This window comes from Bos javanicus, chromosome 11, assembly GCF_032452875.1.
Source record: "Bos javanicus breed banteng chromosome 11, ARS-OSU_banteng_1.0, whole genome shotgun sequence".
NCBI lineage: Eukaryota > Metazoa > Chordata > Mammalia > Artiodactyla > Bovidae > Bos > Bos javanicus.
Window position 1 is genome coordinate 71,490,844 of NC_083878.1, and position 16,802 is coordinate 71,507,645.

General features: G+C 40.4%; 1 protein-coding gene and 1 pseudogene across 5 annotated transcripts in view; both read right to left on the bottom strand.

Moving 5' to 3' along the window:
- Positions 1-16,802, bottom strand: part of BABAM2 (BRISC and BRCA1 A complex member 2) — a 438,330-nt gene that overhangs the window by 204,604 nt on the left and 216,924 nt on the right. The window lies entirely within an intron of this gene.
- LOC133256450 (BCL2/adenovirus E1B 19 kDa protein-interacting protein 3-like) overlaps positions 1-16,802 on the bottom strand; it is a 48,014-nt pseudogene that overhangs the window by 300 nt on the left and 30,912 nt on the right.

The following is a 16,802-nucleotide window of genomic DNA, read 5'->3' on the forward strand; positions in this document are numbered from 1 at the left end:
AGATCCCCACCAATCTTTCAGTTGTTTCCACATTCCAAGAAGGGAAAAGTGAATCTGGTGTTAATAAAGGATTAGACGAAAACGTAGTGAAGTTACAGTAGCTAGCAAGATATATAATGTCTTATAATTTATATAATACATACAAATGGCTTAAAATTTACTTTTCCTAGGAAGAAGATGCATTATAAACATGATTTATATCACCAGACAACAACAAAATCTTAAAATACCCTAGGAATTTTATTATATCTATCTTGATAATATACTGTAAGTTATTTAGTAAACATTGTCAAGAAACATATTACTATGAAGTGTACCACTGTACATGCAAATGGCAGGGTGTTACATACATATCTGCTTAAGCAAAATGATCATGGATGATTCATATGTGAACCACAAGACATATGTATTTTAAAAGTCTAGTTATACAATGCAAAGAAAGAGAGGAAAACAATAGAATGGGAAAGACTAGAGATCTCTTCAAGAAAATTAGAGATACCAAGGGAACATTTCATGCAAAGATGGGCTCAATAAAGGATAGAAATGGTATGGACCTAACAGAAGCAGAAGATAGTAAGAAGAGGTGGCAAGAATACACAGAATAACTATACAAAAAAGATCTTCACGACCCAGATAATCACGATGGTGTGATCACTCACCTAGAGCCAGACATCCTGGAATGTGAAGTCAAGTGGGCCTTAGAAAGCATCACTACGAACAAAGCTAGTGGAGGTGACGGAATTCCAGTGGAGCTATTTCAAATCCTGAAAGATGATGCTGTGAAAGTGCTGTGCTCAATATGCCAGCAAATTTGGACAACTCAGCAGTGGCCACAGGACTGGAAAAGGTCGGTTTTCATTCCAATCCCAAAGAAAGGCAATGCCAAAGAATGCTCAAACTACCACACAATTACACTCATCTCACATGCTAGTAAAGTAATGCTCAAAATTCTCCAAGCCAGGCTTTAGCAGTACGTGAACCGTGAACTTCCAGATGTTCAAGCTGGTTTTAGAAAAGGCAGAGGAACCAGAGATCAAATTGCCAACATCTGCTGGATCATGGAAAAAGCAAGAGAGTTCCAGAAAAACACCTATTTCTGCTTTATTGACTATGCCAAAGCCTTTGACTGTGTGGATCACAATCAACTGTGGAAAATTCTGAAAGAGATGGGAATACCAGACCACCTGACCTACCTCCTGCGAAACCTATATGCAGGTCAGGAAGCAACAGTTAGAACTGGACCTAGAACAACAGACTGGTTCCAAATAGGAAAAGGGGTACGTCAAGGCTGTATATTGTCACCCTGCTTATTTAACTTCTATGCAGAGTACATCATGAGAAACGCTGGGCTGGAAGAAGCACAAGCTGGAATCAAGATTGCCGGGAGAAATATCAATAACCTCAGATATGCAGATGACACCACCCTTATGGCAGAAAGTGAAGAAGAACTAAAAAGCCTCTTGATGAAAGTGAAAGAGGAGAGTGAAAAAGTTGGCTTAAAGCTCCACATTCAGAAAGCTAAGATCATGGCATCTGGTCCCATCACTTCATGGGAAATAGATGGGGAAACAGTGGAAACAGTGGCTGACTTTATTTTTCTGGGCTCCAAAATCACTGCAGATGGTGATTGCAGCCATGAAATTAAATGATGCTTACTCCTTGGAAGGAAAGTTATGATCAACCTAGATAGCATATTGAAAAGCAGAGACATTACTCTGCCAACAAAGGTCCGTCTAGTCAAGGCTATGGTTTTTCCAGTGGTAATGTATGGATGTGAGAGTTGGACTGTGAAGAAAGCTGAGCACTGAAGAATTGATGCTTTTGAAGTGTGGTGTTGGAGAAGACTCTTGAGAGTCCCTTGGACTGCAAGGAGATCCAACCAGTCCATTCTAAAGGAGATCAGTCCTGGGTGTTCTTTGGAAGAAATGATGCTAAAGCTGAAACTCCAATACTTAGGCCACCTGATGCAAAGAGTTGACACGTTGGAAAAGACTCTGATGCTGGGAGGGATTGGGGGCAGGAGGAGAAGGGGATGACAGAGGATGAGATGGCTGGATGGCATCACCCACTCGATGGACATGAGTTTGAGTGGACTCCGGGAGTTGGTGGACAGGGAGGCCTGGCGTGCTGCAATTCATGGGGTCGCAAAGAGTTGGACACGACTGAGCAACTGAACTGAACTGAACTATAAGAATGTTATAAGACAAAAACAAAGAAACATTGAGAGGTTGAACTGATAATGATAAAGCTAAACTTACTGTAATTTATAATTAAAAAATAAGAATAGCAACAATCGAATGTCATAATCAACTGAAGCCAAACTGGTGATATACTAAATTGTTCTGAATTAAAACTGTGGGACTTACCACTACATGAATGTACTTTACAAGCACTGCCAAGCACTGACTATTTGGCAGACTTCTGAAGCAAATACCAAATTAGAATAAATTCTCATAGCATGGTGATTTCAATTTGAGAATAGAAAATTTTAATAACCCTTAACAATTTATTTCTGGTTGGTAAGTGGCTACAAAGGCTTCCCTGTTGGCTCAGGCAGTGAAGAATCCACCTTCAATGTGGGAGACTGGGTTCAATCAGGAAGATCCCCTGAAGAAGGGAAAGGCAACCCACTCTAGTATTCTTGCCTGGAGAATCCCATGGATGGAGAATGGTGGACTAGAGTCCACTGGGTTGCAAAAAGTCGGACATGACTGAGTGACTCACACACACACACAAATGGCTCCAAATCAAATACAAGTTTTTAAGAAACTTAATAGAATTGCACATTTTTCACACTAAGGCACTGCTAAGAGCCAACCCACATTTCTAAATCAGATCACAAGTTCTCAGCAGACATCCTAGGAGGGTCCCAACCCAGACTTTAAGAATCACTGCCCGTGATACTTGGGAATCTCAGACATCATGTCCTTCCTTTGGTCTAAACAGGCCTCAGCCCAGCTTCTCCTGCATCTTCGGAAGCTGGTCCTCACACTCACCTGCTTACCTCAAGCATCTTTGATCTCCTTGCTCTGCCTTCTACTGTGTCTACAGGATGCACCACTGTGGCAAGTATACACAGGGACAAGGACTGAAAGTCTCTCCCATCTTAAAATACAAAAATTTTTAAAAGAAAGAAAAGAAATCATGCTGGTCTCTGCTTAGTTCCCTGCGTTCTGACATCTCTCCTCCTCCACTGCATAGACTGCTGCTGAAAGACTGCTCCACACTCCCTGTCTCACTCCCTCCCCTCTTCTTAACCTCCCCTTAGCCCACTCTAGTAGCCTTCTGACCCTACTTCCTACCAGGACAGTCACTAAAGACAACAAATGCCTCTCGGTCCCCATCTTACTCAATCTCTAAACAGTATTTGACATGGAATTCTCTCTCCTCTGAAAATATGCCTTCTTGCTTCTAAGAAACTATATGTTCCGGGTCTTCTCTTGTCTCTTTGGCCACTTCCTCCTTTCTTTTCTTCCTCTCTTTTTTAACTTCGCAATTGTTTTTTCATTTTACATTACAAAATTCAGGCTTGTTGTAACAATTCAAATGATACAGAAGCTTTTTTTGTGTTGTTGTTGTTTTAAAAAGGCATTTCCATCCTTGCTTTTCAAGGTAACCAACAGTAACCGTGTACGTGGCCTTAAACAGCTTTTTCTATGATCATAAAAACATACACACACTTGCATATAAATAACTCTTTAACTGTGTGTTCTGTTTTCCCTAATAAGAGTCCTATTATACACAGGACTCTACCACTGGCTTTCTAAATAGTCACATAATATTTCACGTCATGGATTTATTTTGTATTTAACCATTTCCCTAGCAACAGACATTCAGGTTGCCTGTAGTTCTTAGCCACTTGATATTGCTGCAGTAAGTATCTTTGGATAAATACCCTTTAGTAGTGGGACTTCTATTTCTTAGGAGATAATTAAAACTCAGCTTGCTGGGTCAAAGGCTATAAACATTTTACATTTTAATAGATTGTTTTTCTAAAATTCACATTTGGACCCATGAATTTGCATCAATATGAGAAAGAGCCTCTTTCCGTTCATCCTGAGTAACTAGACGATACTGGCTGTTTCTCTTTCATTTGACACTGGCAATCTGATAGCTGGAAAATTGTACCTCAATTTATATTCAATGAATGAAGCTGGGCCATTTTTTCCCACTTGTTTATAGATTATTTACATTTCTCCTATAAACTTTCCTATCAAATCTTTTGCCCATTTTGCTTAAAGGTTTTTGGGCTTTTTTGTTGTTTTTGTTATTGTTTATTAGATTTACTAACCCTTGTCTATCCCATGTATTATAAATATTTTCTCTTTTTGGCTTCGGATTTTGTCTGGGGGCTCTTCTGACATCAGAAGAAAATTGAGAATTCTATGGGGTTAAATCTGGCTAATACCTCAGAGGTTGTTTAACCGTTTTCTTAGTTGTTCATCTAACACTGTTACACTTTTATTTTTACACGCAGATTTGCAATGCAAGTATTATCTGGACTATATCCTTAGGTGGGCTGACAGAGGAAGTGTATATAAGGAACAAGTAGCGCAGTGCCTGGAACACAGAAGCCACTCAGTGTCTGCTGAATGGATAAATCAATAAACAATTTAATGTTAATTCCTAACCTTCTTCCTCCACACCTAGTGATTTTATAAAAGTTGCTGTCACCAGTGATGTCTGGTAACTAAGTACTGGTTCCTGGCTCCTGTCCTCTCCTCTACCTCCCCTCCCCAGTAAACCAAAGTCCCCAGAACTAGTGGTTTTAAAAGGAAAGCCAAGACTGGGAGTCTGAGTTTATCTATCACTTTTTACTTTTTTATAGATGAGAAAGAATCCAACTTTGTATGTTCCTTTCTATAAAGTAAGGATGGAAAATTTTAAAAATACTTATAGCCTCAGCAAATAGAAACTATGTAATTATATGATTCTAAAACTCATAAAATATCTAAAATTAAGGGTGAAGCTGAGCTTGAAAAAATTCACATTCAGAGAGACAAATTCATTTTATAATCTAAGTGCTAAAGTAGTTCCCTTTGGAGTTAGGGTAGTCACCTTCAGAGAGACAATAAAAAAAGAATTAACATTGAACTGACTTTCAGATACCTTTGCCCAACAACTGAGTTTCCTTGTTAAAGGTCTCTGACTACAAGTCACAGAACTCTGTTAAAATTAAAAAAAAAAAAAAAAAACTGAAAAAAAATGGGGGCCACTAAAAATCCTTTTAATTAGCAGCTTCATTTCATATGCCTATGAATAACTTATAATTATTTCCCTTTCCTGCTTTTGAACTTTGTATTTCACTACTATTTAAGCAAAGAACAGAAATGCTCAGAGACAGTCCTCCAAACAACCAGGATGACCCTTGTTTACATAATCAACATTTATTATCTGGCATCCTGCAAAAAGTACATGAAACATTAGTCTGAGTATGAAAATAGCTGTTTCTAGGAGTTCCTTTTACGAACTTCTTTAATATGATTTATTCCCCTCGGTGTGGCACATGAGTTTCCCCCGAGCTGGTATTTGATTTCTAATGGATACGTAAGTTTGACTTTGAGAGCTTAAATAAGCCCAAAGAGTTCCAAAAATACAAATCTACACAGTGCTGCTTCCAGTTTCTGCAGCTCTAACAGGCTTGTACATGTGTTCCTTCCCATCTGGGAAATTATAAAAGAAGCTCTTGTCCCATGGTTCTTAGAAGCTAACATTACAGATGATTATTGTAACCACTAATGGCAGCATTTGGAAAACAGGGGGTGGCAACAGTGTAGCAGGGGAAATTTTAAAATGTACAAGTATACATTTTCAGGGCTTCCTATCTGCGCCATTTGAAACTGCAGCAGACTAAAATGGGGTGGGGGGCAATGCCGAATCTGCTAAAGCTGAAACAAAAATACTGCCTCACACCTTTACAAAAGCACGTCAGGCACTGATATGCATATGGCGAGGCAATCATGGCTGTGATATTTTGCTGAGAATTATCAGTGGATTTGGCATGGCACTTGGTTATAGCAGAAAGGGCTTCCTGTGGCTTGCAGTGAATAGTCACTAGATGGTGAGGTCCTTGCAGGCTGGGAGTTTTTCCTGTTCATTTTTGTATCCCCAGTGTCTGGAACATAGTAAATATATAGCAAATTGGTTGAAAAAAACTGAATTAGCACAGGAATGACTGTAAGAGTAAGTAAATGATGGAGTTAAACAGAAAATGCTTTCTGTTACAAAGATTCTCAATATTTATCTCTTCTGTGCCTTAAATCTACAACTAGTTCAGATTTTATCAAAGAAAACTCAAATCTGAACCATACATAAGCGAAGGATATACTGACCAATAAAAGTTAACACTCTGCTTAGGTTATAATGGTTTATTTATACACCTTTTCTCCATTGGGGCTCACTGCAATATCAAAAGGGTATAAAAAAGACAATAATTAGCCTTGGAAATGAAAGTAGACACAAGTACAATTTATCATTATGCTATACTTTTTTGATATGCTAATTTTCCAAATGAGGAAAGCAGGCATTAAACAAGCCCCTATATGTTGATCCTATATGTAGGATCAAACCATCAATTAACTAGTTGCTGACAGAAAATATTAGCTGGACAATATATATATTACAAACCACATGTCACATAGGAAGACTGTAAAAAAATAAAAAACCGCATTGCTCACTTCTAAAAGTTTTACAACAAAACTATAACCATTACTAGTAAAACCAGTTTGTGGATATAAAGACTATAAAGAAGCTATTATCCCGTCTGTCAAAAACAGAGTAAGAACTACTTTGAGTTGTATTTAAAATTAAATTAAATAAGACCCAGGATTAATCATGATTCCTAGGGTGACTAAAAACTACGTCTGAGTAAGCACCTCATTATACAAAAGGTATGAGTTTTTTAAAAGATATAAGCAAATTAAAATTTTCCAAAACAGAACCTTATTTTAAAATATACTAAATGAGGTTTGTACTCTAGAGGCCCCAGAATTTTGACAGTATAGATTTGTCATCAGATTACATAAATTTAGGTTTTTCCAAGTCAAGTTTTTTCAAGTAAGAGAATGAGACACTCACAATGCTACCATTCATTTAACACGCACGGAACAAAGTAAGTAAAACATATAGTATGTTACAAATACTATGGAGGAAAATTAAAGCTGGAGAAAGGGATAAAGATATATAAAGATAAAGGAGGGAACAGAAGTTTCAAGAGTGGTCAAGACAGCTTATGGAGACTCAGCAGTGGCCTCTCATTACTTGAGACAGGAGATTTACAATAACATGTCCTCTAGATTCACTGTTATATATCAGTATAAGCAGCCCCAGTTAAAATTTGAATTGGATTCTACTAGCATTAAGACATGACAACAAGGAGCTTCCCCAGTGGTCCAGGGGTTAAGACTCCATCTTGCAATGAAGCGGGTACAGATTCGATCCCTGGTGAGGGAACTAAGATCCCACATGCTCCAGGGCAACTGAGTCCAAGGGTCTCAACTAGAGAGTCTATGCACCTCAACTAGAGAGTTGGTGCAGAACAACGAAGATCCTGCACGATGGAAGGAAGATACCGTCTGCCACAACTAAGATGCATTGCAGTCAAAAGAAGACATTAAGCAAAAGAAATACTGTCACCCTGCTTATTTAACTCATATGCAGAGTACATCATGCAAAATGCTGGGCTGGATGAAACACAAGCTGGAATCAAGATTGCCAGGAGAAAAACAATAACCTCAGATATGCTGATGACACTACCCTTATGGCAGAAAGCAAAGAGCAACTAAAAAGCCTCTTGAAGGTGAAAGAGGAGAGTGAAAAAGCTGGCTTAAAACTCAACATTCAAAAAACTAAGATCATGGCATCTGGTCCCATCACTTCATGGCAAATAGATGGGGAAACAATGGAAACAGTGACAGACTTTATTTTCCTGGGCTCCAAAATCACTGCAGATGGTGACTGTAGTCATGAAATTAAAAGACATTTGCTCCTTGGAAGAAGAGCTATGACAAACCTAGACAGTGTATTAAAAAAGCAGAGACATTACCAACAAAGGTCCATATGGTTAAATCTATGGTTTTTCCAGTAGTCATGTATGGATGTGACAGTTTGGACCATAAAGAAGACTGAGAGCTGAAGAATTGACGCTTTTGAAATGTAGTGTTGGAGAAGACTATTGAGAGTCTCTTGGACTGCAAGGAGATCAAACCAATCAATCCTAAAGGAAATCAATCCTGAATATTCATTGGAAGGACTGATGCTGAGGCTGAAGCTCCAATACTTTGGTCACCTGATGCACAGAGCTGACTCACTGGAAAAGACCCTGATGCTGGGAAAGACTGAAGGCAGGAGGAGAAGGGGATGACAGAGGACGAGATGGTTGGATGGCATCACTGACTCAATTGATATGAGTTTGAGCAAGCTCCAGGAGATGGTGAAGGACAGGGAAGCCTGGCGTGCTGCAGTCCATGGAGTTGCAAAGAGTCAGACATGACTGAGCGACTGAACAACAGCAAAAGAAATATGGAAGAATAAGAAAAACGATGTATCTAAGGGAAGACCTTGGTCTCACTGCTAAGAAGTCTCTGTCCAATAATGACACTACTCGTTTTGGAAATCAGGTCATTTTCTCTTCATCAAAGTGCTGGGAAATATATAAGTGCAAGGAAAGGCAGTTCAGTCAGAAAGCAAAATGGATACAAGAGTAAGGAATCAATGGGCATCATACTGGGCCCTTTGGCCTGCTAGTTGGCTCCCGACCCTGGGCCCCTCTGTTCCATGCAGCAGGGCTTGCAGCACTGGGGTCGGGATTCTGAAAGTCTAGTTACAGCTTATCTCACCACATACTGAGTTCTTGGCTAACACTCACTTCAATATATTGATATATCGTGTGAAGATAGCATTTAAGAGAGTTACTTTGGATCTGGTTTCACCAAATGAAGATGAGAATAAAACGATTCTCTTTGCTTAGTCCAGAGAAACTGGGCTACTTCTCATGTGTTTCCCTGACTAACACTTTTGCAGTTGCCATTCCCCTTATAAAAAAACATTTTCTCAGGACTTCCCTGGTCCAGTGGTTAAGACTCCACACTTCCAATGCAGAGGGCGCAGGTTCAATCTCTGGTTGAGGAACTAAGATCCCACATGCCATGCCATGCAGCCAAAAAGAAAAAAAAAAAAAAAAAGAGTTCTTTCTCTTGTGATTGTTGAGAAGGGCAGAATAGGTGAAGAGGATTAAGAGGTACAAAACTCCAGTTATAAAATAAGTCAGTCATAGGGATATAATATATAGAATAAGGAATATGGTCAATAATATTGCAATAACTTAGTGTGGGGACAGTTGGTTACTAGCCTGATCATGGTTATCATTTCTTAATGTATGCAGATGTCAAATCACTACGTAGTACACCTGATGCTAACATAATATTGTATCTCAACTATATTTCAATCAAAAAATAAAGTATAATTTAAAAATGCTCTTTCTCTCCTTTTCTTAAGTGGTGTGATTTTAATTTAACTCTGTAAATTCACTCGCTTCATTAAGATTCCTTTCAACTGCACTGTGATCTATGTCTACTCTTGGTAGTTTTTACATGTTGCCTTATGAATTCCTCATGCTATTTAAGCAGTGTAGAGTTTATATTTCAAATAGACTGTGAATTTCTTGAGGGCAGGGTAGAGATCTACTTCCTATTAAGTCTAACAACCACAGGTGACATTTATTAAGGGTTTACTCAATAGTCACTTTGCTTAGTGTTTTATATACATTCTCTCATATAATCACCATGACAACCTTATAAGGTAGGTACTGTTATTACACATTTGCAGATGGAGAAACTGAGGCTGAAAGTGATTAAACGGTGAAAATGCATTTTGAAGTCATGTATGTTGACTCAGAACCCAGACTCCTAGCCACAATGCTATACCCACTGACATGCTGTTGGGCACAAAGAAGAGAGTATCAGTGCTCAGAGAAAAATGTAAAAACCGTGGAAACTCACATGCAGAAAAGGTAGCAGAGATCTGCTGTACATGTACTCGTTCTCCATTTAATGTCTAAATCCTGTGTGCTTCAAACAACCATGAGAAACTTAAGGCACCACTCCCTATTCCCTTTTTATCCCAAGAACACTATCCTGACTGCATCAATACGTATTCAAAGCAAATTGAAAAGAGTATATGCTTTATGTGTTTTAATGTTTACTTTTAGAAACTGTGGAGCAAGAAATTTAAAATTCTAAGAGTACAAAGACTAAAAGCTATAAAGATCACCATGCCAAACAAAATGTATTCATTTGACATCTTTACACAGACTCATTGAAGGAAGAAGGATGGCTTCTCTGAGAACACTGATGAGGGCTGTGGAGTTCTAAGGCATAATATCAACCTTCCTTCAATTGTATGTACGATTACGCACATTCTATGATTAACTAGGGCTTCCCTGGTGGCTCAGATAGTAAAGAATCTGCCTGCAATGTGGGAGACCTGAGTTCGATTCCTGAGTTGGGAAGATCCCCTGGAGGAGGGCATGGCAACTCCCTCCAGTATTCTTGCCTGGAGAATCCCCGTGAACAGAGGAGTCTGACCAGCTATAGTCCATGGCGTCACAAAGAGTCGGACACGACTGAGTGACTAAGCACAGCACAGCACAGCACATGATTAACTAACTACACTCTGTGGAAATAAGAAGAGCTGATCATCAGGTCGGGAAAGGATAACTGCCATATTCTTGAAACAGCAGCTCTAAGAGGGGGAGTCCCAAACACCAGGATGGAGCTGCTGTCACCACCGTGTTTCCTAAAAGTGACATCTTGAGTTCATTCCTATGAGATGTCATGATATAGTATAGGTCTAGCGTTTTTCTAATTTATATCTTGCTTATTATTTTCATAAACAGAAACCATTTTACTGCCCTCGTTTATGCAGGAATCTGCTTGTGAAGCTGTACTCACCCCTAATATGTTGGTTATAGCTTCTGTTTATAAAACTAAATTGAAACACATGTTGTACAAATAACTTTGGGGAAAAAGAATTCCTGGTTCTTTCAAAACAATCATAATGAAGATTTCACTAGTCAACTACTGTCTCAACAGTTATTATACCTAACAGACATAGTCTTCAGAACACCAACCTTCTGACTAAATGGTGTGTGAAATGGAGCCTTTTCTCTAGAAAGCTGGAGGCTGGGGGGATAGGAGGGCGGGTGGGGAGTTGCAATACAGCCAAGGTCCTCATTAGAAGCACAGAATATTCCCTGGCTTCCACTACCTTCTCTCCTCATCAACATTTTTAGAGAAAGAACCTGGAGTGTGGGATTTCCTCTATTACTGTAAAAATGTATTCTTAATGAGTTGATAAGAAGCTAAGCTTATTTATATAAGCATCAGTTTCTGCAACTGTTTTACAAATTGTACCAAACCACATCCTCAGACATCTGAGTTGTGATTTTACGCACACCTACTGATAGAAACCTTGTGCCAGACTGTTCTCCAGGAGCCCAAGAAAACAAGTTAAAACAATAGTGAGTTTTCTTTAAGCACACATGAAACAAATATGAACACCATTTACCACATCCTCAGTATGTCTCCAAAACTTAACAAAAAGGTAGATAAAGCTTTTACATAGGAGTTCATATGGCTCTTTGTAAAGGATAGAAAACACAGATTTGAAATGAAAGCTGATATAGTGGACATCTGTGATACTACTTGGCTGACACCTTCTCTTCTCCTGGGAAGCCCTTTTCTCTTCCAGTCCCCACTCCTAGACCCCAATCCTTACAGTACCTGGCAGAGATACCAGTTCCAACCCCCTGTGAAGAGCTGAGGGGTCCCTAGAAGAGTGACCTAGTTCTTTTGCAGAGGCAAAAGAAACTGTCAGTAGCTATGTTCCCCATCCGCAAAAGAGGCCAGGCTATCGTGAGAGAACAAAGCCCACACCCTAGAGAAGGCAAAAGGAGAAGAGGGCAGCAGAGGATGAGATAGTTGGATGGCATCACCAACTCAACGGACATGAACTTGGGCAAACTCTGGGAGATAGTGAGGGACAGGGAGGCTTGGCATGCTGCAGTCCATGGGTCGGACATGGACTTAGTGACTGAACAGTAACAATGACAATCAAGAGAAGGAGAGCTGAGATAAAAGAGAGTCCTGGCAGCACGCACACCCATGTGCTTGGTCCAGCTGTGTCCTGCTCCTCCTGTTGTTTGCCTTCAACCTTTTTCTGACTTAAGAAAGCCAATAAATTGCCTACGTGCTTCAGCTGGTTGGAGGTAGTTTTCCTTCATGTACAATCAACATTTTCTCTTGTAAATGATTAAACTGACTCATACAGATGATAACCATGGCAAATGGAAATTTACAGAATTAAGTGCTAAAAAGAGACTTTCATCCTTGAGTTATCTAAATACTTGATGCATACTATTAAATGCCAGGCTCTAATCAGAACCTGGAAAGGGCTTTTAGGACTGAGAGGTGCGGCATGCCTCTGCACGTGCCAGAAGAAAGCTTTACTGGAGCAATCTGCCTCAGCACCAGGCTACGGCTGCAACTAGGCTATTTCCCCGCACTTACTGCTTCTCATCTGGGAAGATCTGAAACGGCAGAGTAACCCACCCCAAGCCTTGGATGGAACAGCCTGCCCTCACTGTTCTGTAGCCTCCCTAACCTCACCCAATGAAGGAAAATGGATCAGGGGTGCCAATGCTAATGGATGTCAAACCATAGCGGCTCGCTATTTGAACACATACACTGCTTTGCAAGTTTATCACACAACTTAACAACTGGCACAAAAATGGTGATGTTTTAGCTGCTGCTAAGTCGCTTCAGTCCGGAGAAGGCAATGGCACTCCAGTACTCTTGCCTGGAAAATCCCATGGACGGAGGAGCCTGGTGGGCTGCAGTCCATGGGGTCGCTAAGAGTCGGACACGACTGAGTGACTTCACTTTCACTTTTCACTTTCATGCATTGGAGAAGGAAATGGCAACCCACTCCAGTGTTCTTGCCTGGAGAATCCCAGGGACGGGGGAGCCTGGTGGGCTGCCGTCTATGGGGTCGCACAGAGTCGGACACGACTGAAGCAGCTTAGCAGTAGCAGCCTATGCCTTGGAGCAACTAAACCCATGCGCTACAACTACTGAGACTGTTCTAAGATCACAGGAACTTCAATTCCTAAAGCCCACACACCTAGAGCTACTACTCCACAACAGGAGAAGTCACCGCAGTGAGAAGCCTGCTTATAGAAAGGAGAGAGTAGCCTTCGCTCACAGAACTAAAGAAAGCCCTCACAGAAACGAAGACCCAGCACAGTCAAAAATAAATAAATAAATAAATTTTAAAAAGTGTTTCCTCATCTATAAAATAAGGATAATAAAAATATCCACTTTTTTTCTCATCAGATTGTTTACTATAAACTACAAGTGCAATTACAGATTTCATCATCTATTATAAGAGCCAGAAATCCATTATTTGGGCTCTGGTCCAAAATATGACTATGAAAAGAATGAAAATCAGGCCCTAAAGTTACGTTTTTAAATTACTGACCAATATCAGGGAATTTGTTAAACTGACCTCAGGGCCTCCTATAGTTAGAACAATGAGTACAAGATAGAGATGGTCAAAACCCACTTGTTAAATGGACAAATGAATCCAGCTCACAGTGATTTTTCACTTTTGTATTGAGAAGTTTGTTATTTCTCTAAAGGTTTGGCTCTCTGAGTTTTAGTTCTTCCGAGGCACAGTGTCAAAGGTATGTGTTTTATCACAGCCGTCATAGCCCTCTGCAAACCATGGGTATTCAAAACACACATTACAGGAAAAGGAAAGGTCTTTCCTCACTGAAGGCCACACAGTCTAGGCTGGTACAGCCCTTAACAATCAAGACTGTGGAATGATGTTTTGACCATTTAACAGTCTATGCCCCCTTTTAAAGAAAAAAAGCTGAATTCATTAATTTTACAAATATCTTTGATAACCTTTTAGGACAGGGACTGTTCTAGACACTCCAGTTCAGTTCAGTCACTCAGTCGTGTCTGACTCTTTGCGACCCCATGAAATGCATCAGGCCAGGCCTCCCTGTCCATCACCAACTCCTGGGGAGTCCACCCAAACCCATATTTGACCATCCAACCATCTCATCCTCTGTTGTCCCCTTCTCCTCCTGCCCTCAATCTTTCCCAGCATCAGGGTCTTGTCAAATGAGTCAGCTCTTCGCATCAGGTGGCCAAAGTATTGGAGTTTCAGCTTCAACATCAGTCCTTCCAATGAACATCAGGACTGATCTCCTTTAGGATGGACTGGTTGGATCTCCTTGCAGTCCAAGGGACTCTCCAGAGTCTTCTCCAACACCACAGTTCAAAAGCGTCAATTCTTCGGCGCTCAGCTTTCTTTATAGTCCAACTCTCATATCTATACATGACCACTGGAAAAACCATAGCCTTGACTAGACGGACCTTTGTTGACAAAGTAATGTCTCTGCTTTTGAATATGCTGTCTGCTGCTGCTAAGTTGCTTCAGTCGTGTCCGACTCTGTGCGACCCCATAGACGGCAGCCCACCAGGCTCCCGTCCCTGGGATTCTCCAGGCAAGAACACTGGAGTGGGTTGCCATTTCCTTCTCCAATGCATGAAAGTGAAAAGTGAAAGTGAAGTCACTCAGTCGTGTCCGACTCTTAGCGACCCCATGGACTGCAGCCTACCAGGCTCCTCCATCCATGGGATTCTCCAGGCAAAAGTACTGGAGTGGGGTGCCATTGCCTCCTCCTACAGAAATATAAATAAAAATTGTAAGAGTTTGCATGTTTTTGTATTTTTTTCAGTAAGACGTGCTAAATGTGGGCATCACAGGAAGCAACAGGTTCTTTTTTTTTTTTTTTTTTTTAGCAACAGGTTCTTATGGCGTTGGCAAAAGTGTATAAACGTAGCTGAGCACAGAACCAGGCATGAAGAAGGGGCTCGTTAAACGCTGTTTCATTTCTCTTATTCCTTCCTCCCTGACTCCGGGTCTGAGATCATATCCATTGCCATGCTATTCTTCCTACTGTTAAAGCTCCACCCTTTCCTCTCCTTGTAGGTGGCTTTGAGTTATGGGGCTTAGAGATTCTTCCTGGGAGGTTCTGTGAGTGAGGACAGAAGGGAAAGGCACCCTAGAAGCGCATAACACCGTTGCACCCACCCACCCAGCCAGTCTCTTCGCACAAACTGTTTGGTGCCCATGGCAACTAGGCAATTGGTTACTTCCACGTGATTTGAGCCACCTGGTACCGCACCCTCATTAATTGGCGACAATCAAAAACCACAGGTGCTAGCACAGAAAATGGAACCTACTAGACACTCTCTCCTTAAAGTATTATAATGAGATCTTCTAATTTGCATATTGATGTTATCTTCAGAAACTAAAGGGCAGCTAGGAGCTCTGAAAAAATCTAGTGGCTTGGAGCCATATCCCTCTGGAACTGGCTGGATGAATGATTTCAGAATGGAAAAGAGCTTTGAGAAGTAAATACTACATCTTTCTCTCAGACTCAAAAGTGCCCCCTGGCATTCCAGCCTCTACAAGGTATCTTTCCAACCTCATTTCCACACTACGTCACTGACACACCCTAACTGCAGCAGCTGCCCACACACCATCCTGCCACTCAATTCTGAATGCCTTCTTCCAACCCTGCATCCCTCAACCCCAAACCCCCCCAATTCTATCTGCTCTCTGATGTCACACTCAGCTGCCATGTCCTCTCACAAGACTTCCTGGCCCTGCCCTCTGATGTAATGGTTTCTCCTCTGGGATCCTACAGATGTTTAGCTACACCCTTCATATGATAACATCTGATTGTTTTGTCTGTGTTTTAAAGTTACTTACATGTGTGCTCTTATCATGTATCTGGCTGAGTTCCTTAAGGGCAGTGTCGCATTCACTGTTGTATTCCCAGTGCCTACTATATAGGTGCCTACCACAAAAGTAGGCACCCAGTAAATATTTGATGAACAAATGTATGAATATATGTATGAAAAAAAATGACTACATATGCTTGCCAGGAAACTACTGATCCAAAACTGCATTCCACAAGCAGACTTCCCTTGCAGAAATAGCAGAGGTCTATGTTTCTTATTAATTTGACCTTCCAATATAAATTAGTAGGTGTAATTTTGGGCAGAATGAGCCATTATCCTTGGATTCAGGATATCCTCTAGAATAATAGGAAAATTCAAGTTCTAACACTTGACTGAGAGATCAAACCCTACAAGATAAAAAGGCAAAAGCAATCTTTTTGCCATTTCTAATCAACTTCCAAATAACACACCATGTGCTATCACTAAGTCAGTACTCATTTATTATTTACCTACCATGTGCAAGACATTTTGATGGAAACAATAAGGGAAAAAATGGCAAGAATCCATCTCCCAACTTCATATGTAAAAACATGAAGATGAGAAACTTTTTTTTCTTCCTTCTTAAATAAGAGATCCAGTAAGATAAGACATGATTAATCATTATAAGGTAAGGCTGAAAAACTCATCAGTTCTTCTATGTGTTAAGAGTGAATTCATCAGACTTTTTCTGACATTAGACTTTTATAAGGAGATAAAGCAGGAGAGTAATGAGCATCCTAAGTGAAAAAATGCAAAACTTTTACAAGTAGTAAAAAGCAGGAAAAGGAGCTCTAACTTTCCCAGCCTGGAAGATGCTAAACAGCAAGTCCTGGTGTTTTCCCAGGAAAACAGTTCTACCACTTTGGTATTCCAGGTTATCTAGTTCAAAACTCGTACAGACAGAGAACCAGTTCCAGATCCCAAATGCAGGTGTGGTATTAC